The 4,489-nt window shown below is 27.5% G+C and overlaps 1 long non-coding RNA gene across 1 annotated transcript in view; it reads right to left on the bottom strand.

Annotated features, from left to right (window-relative positions):
- Positions 1-3,355: 3,355 nt before the first annotated feature.
- LOC105108281 (uncharacterized) overlaps positions 3,356-4,489 on the bottom strand; it is a 3,187-nt gene continuing 2,053 nt past the window's right edge. Inside the window, exon 3 of the long non-coding RNA XR_839022.1 lies at positions 3,356-3,614. This is a non-coding gene — a long non-coding RNA (uncharacterized LOC105108281). The remainder of the gene's footprint in view (positions 3,615-4,489) is intronic.

The raw sequence follows: 4,489 nt of genomic DNA, 5'->3' as shown, positions 1-4,489 counted from the left end.
AAAAGATCACTTGTGTATATTAAAAAACTCGTGTTATGTTTGTGTAAAAGATTTTTAAATTATAAATAACTAAGTTATTTTATATAAAAAAATAATATATTTTGATCCTGCAACTTGTTGTCTTAATCAAGAGTAACAAATGGAATAATATTAGGTATAACATGAACTACATGAAAGTATTTAAATAATTAAGATAGAATTCATCATTCTATATGAATTAGAAAAAATATTATATTTGTTCTCAAATAGTATTGATTGTAAATCCTTACACAAAGTATAATAAAATTTGAAAATAGTTTCAAATCTTATTCAAAAAATCAATAATTATAATATTGAAAACAAACATAATTTGACAGAGTAGACATACTTCTTGCTTAATGTTTAAATTAGAACATTATTGATGAAGGAGTAATAATTATATTAAGAAACTAATCATTAAAATGTTAAATCAAACCACTTTTAATTTTTCTAATATTTAAAAAATAATAATAGATTGTTATATATTATACTTGATCTTAAAAAATAAATCATTCAATTGTTAAATTGATAATAAACTAATTTATTTAATCCTCTTTTTTTTTTAAGATTGTGATTTATATTTAGGCTAAATTATTAAGAAACTTAATAAGTATTCGAGAATAATATAAATCATATCATGGGACCTCACCTAACATTTTAAGCTATTAGGTTGAGATGGTTATTTGACATAGTATTAGAGCCTTGATAACTAAGCGATCACGAGTTCGAATCTCATCATCTCTATTTATTTGATAAAAATTAAGTATAAGATAATATGGACTTGTTGGGACCTCATCCAACAACTTAAGCTATCGGGTTGAGATAATTATTTGATAATAAGTCACACATATATAATAATGGGACCTCATCTAACAATTTAAGCTATCGGGTTGAGATAGTTATTTGATAATAAGTCACACACATATAATAACCATTTTCATAACTGAAAACAGAATGATTAATCAAGTATAACTTGATTGTAAATAAGTTTTAAAAATTAAATACTAGAATATAATTTATACAGGAAATTACAATTCTAGACCTAAGAAAAAATCAAGTATGGACTTTATTAAATAAGTTTTTAAAATTATTCTGAAATAATATATATAATATTATTCAAGAGACAAATTAATATTTCTTTTCATTATTAAAGTTTCTATAAATAGAATGTTATGCCTTTTATTTTTCTAAATGATACACATTACAATACAAAACACTTGAAAAACACAAAAGAAAAAAGTTAACACTCAAAGACATAACAATTTATATTTCTTAAAAAGATTAAGGAGATTTTTTACTAGTGGTTCAAATGAATTACTGTTAAAAACTAAACACTTTCACAACTTGTAATTTACAACATCCTAGCATTGAGTAATTATTCAAAACTAAAAAAAAATATTTAATCTTTAGATAATCTTCATATAAATCCTAAATAATTATAGATTTGTCTAATAGAATTATCAAAACTCCTAAGAAATATTTAAATGTATTGATTCTATTGTGTATCTATGTTTCAGGAAAATCAATATAACATAAATAGTGTTTTTAACAAGAACTACATATAAATCGTGTCAAGCAAAAATTAGTCTAGTTATGAAATCCAAAAACAATATACATGGTTTTTTTTTAAGCAAAACCAAGGTTGTTAATTTCATTTTGATTGGCATGCATGTATTAAAATAATACATTTTATTTTTGGAGCATATAAATGTGCCATGGTTATATGTGAGTGTGTGTGTGAAATCCAAAGATAAATTAACTTAAAATTATACAAACATAATGTAGTATCTAAATATATTTCCAAAATTTTAACATTCTTATTTAATAACTACTAAATCATTAGTCCATGTTGTGGATCGAATAATTTTTTAACATAAAAAGAAACATTTAGTCATAGCAAATGTTTTTGTTGTAGAAATAACTTAACTATATAAAAGTTGACCCAATATGATATGATTAATTTGATAAATTTAAAAACAACCTTAACAAGTGATAAAAACATAGTTTGACTATAAAAATAATTAAAGACAACATCTTTTTTTTTTAATATTAAGATGACACAATATTGAATCAACCCAGTTCAACCTTTCAAATTCACAATTAAGGTCATGTGACCATAATAATCCTAAATAAAGTAAAAAACAATATAAATTATAAAAGTTAATTTTTTATAAACTCATTGTTTAATGATAAAATTAGATAAAAAAAATTATCTAAGAAAAAGACATAATAAAATGACCTAAATCTACCCAAGTTAACTCGCAAAACTCGAGGACCGGTTATGAGACTGAGATAATCTTATTAAAAACAAACCAAAACAAATGATAAAATCTAATTCATAATCAACCAAATATTGAATATATTGAATGATAAAAACTAGAAAAAAAAATCAATTAATAAATAAACAAAGAAAAAACTTTGAGGCAACCGGATTAATTTGTTACACTCATAACATGAGTCATGAGATTAAAGTAACTATAAAAAAGCAAATAACAACAAATTATATAATTCAAACACCAAAACACAAGTATTGAAAGGTTAAATTAAAGAGAAAATCCATAAATTAAAAAAAAACATTATTCTTAAAATGAAATAAAACCAAAATGTTCTAACTAAAATTTGACAAAGAAATCCAGAACATGTTAAGATCTTGATTAAGATAAAAAGAAATTCAGAGTTATTTTATTTTTGAACTAGTACAAGATACATTGGCCAAAATAAAATTGATAATCTTGGACAAACAAAATTGAAGTCATGATTTAAGCAAATAAGGAAACCAAATCTTTTTTCTTTTTCTTTTGGGTGGGGGGACTTCTCTCCAATTTTCATGCAGCCCCTCGTACCATAACCTGATTGATGAAGCTTGGTGAAAGTAGAAAACTCATTATTATCAGCATATGGAATTAAGAAATCCAAACTCTCACTTTCTGGTCAAAATAATTATAACTACAAGAATAATGTTCATGTAATTATTATCTGATGCAAGAAAAAGGATGGGGAGGAATCAAGTTTTGGCCCTACCTCTCAGTTCTTTCTCTGGGGCCTGACAACATGCCTTTTTACGCATGTCAGTGATTCATCAATTAGGATCATAATGTTTTTTGCACTTCCCCTTTTTTTATTGAAGTGCGCATGAAATAACCTGAAAACTACATGAACTAATAACCCTGCAGGTGGAACTAGAGACCCATAATGAGCTTTCCAACACCATTGTTAAAAAAAAAAAAAAAAACAAACAAACAAACTACTAGGCCCCTCCAATATCTGGCAACGACAATAAAACCTTAGACACCAAGCAGAATCGCTCAGTATAAAAGGCAAGGCTGCAATACTCTTCAAGAAGACAAATTTCTTACGGCAATTCCCAAGAGTTGATTTTTATACAAAACATTAAACATCATGCAAGTACTAATGTGTTACTTAACTTGGGCATTGCAAGTTTAAGCTGCTAAATAGGTAAGTAAATTGAAAGAGATTTCGCGAATAAGACTATGAATAAAGCACAATGACATATTGGCCCAAACATCAGCATAATTTTGCCCTGAATAACTTTTAAGACATCTGCAGCATTTGTGTCACCTTCCTACACATGAACCCTAAGAGGAACATAAAAAAGTTTAGATACAAAAAAAAAAAAACAGAAATCAAAAGGGAAAACAAGATTGTAAATAAAGCTCCTACCCAAGTCCTACATGATTTTATGACCAAAATTATAAAATTCAAGCTTACTAGATAGAAATTCGCATGAGAGATTGTTCTTTTCTCTAAAAATTATTTTAAGGATAGCACTAATGCTTTCCAGCCTGCAACCAGTGCTTTTTGCCTTGTTCTGCTTACTTCTTTAAGGGGAAAGCAGCTTCCTAAATTATATCAATGGTCTCTTAGTGGCAGTGTCGTTTGCAATATTAAGATCAGCTAAAAGTTCATAAATTTAAGACCCTGGTTTAGTGAATCCCAATTCCTTGGATTCAAAGGGCACTTCAGCGATCAGCTTCTCAAGCTTCAAAAGAAGTGCTGAAACAGTTGAAATTTATCTTCGAAGAAGTATGGCCATATCAATTATAAGCACAGCAACAAAATTGTAAGAAGAATAGCTGCAAGTATATCTGGACATGCAATTCTATACAGCATATAGCGAGGATATTATAGGCATGGGGCAAGTTGAGTTGAGGAAAAAGCAAATAAGTACATCAAAGAACAGCAAATGCATACTGAGAGAACTAAGCAATCAAAAATCAGAATACCTATGAGAATAGCAAAATTATCTGCATTCTACGATTTGTCATTTGATTCTTCCCTTCTTGTCACAGATAGGTCAATACAAGATTTTGCTTAAAAAATGCAAGCTGGGCTTAAAAAATGCAAGCTGTGTGAAGCCCAGCGGGCAAATCAAAAGAGGCTGTGTCTAACTATCTAAGTGGTGGTCAAGTGGTAAGAACTTGGGACCAAGGGGTTTGCTCCCTCTGTGGTC

Source organism: Populus euphratica, unplaced genomic scaffold, assembly GCF_000495115.2.
Source record: "Populus euphratica unplaced genomic scaffold, PopEup_1.0 scaffold241.1, whole genome shotgun sequence".
Taxonomy (NCBI): domain Eukaryota; kingdom Viridiplantae; phylum Streptophyta; class Magnoliopsida; order Malpighiales; family Salicaceae; genus Populus; species Populus euphratica.
The sequence above is the reverse complement of the archived record's forward strand: the minus strand, read 5'-3'. Positions and strand labels throughout refer to the sequence as shown.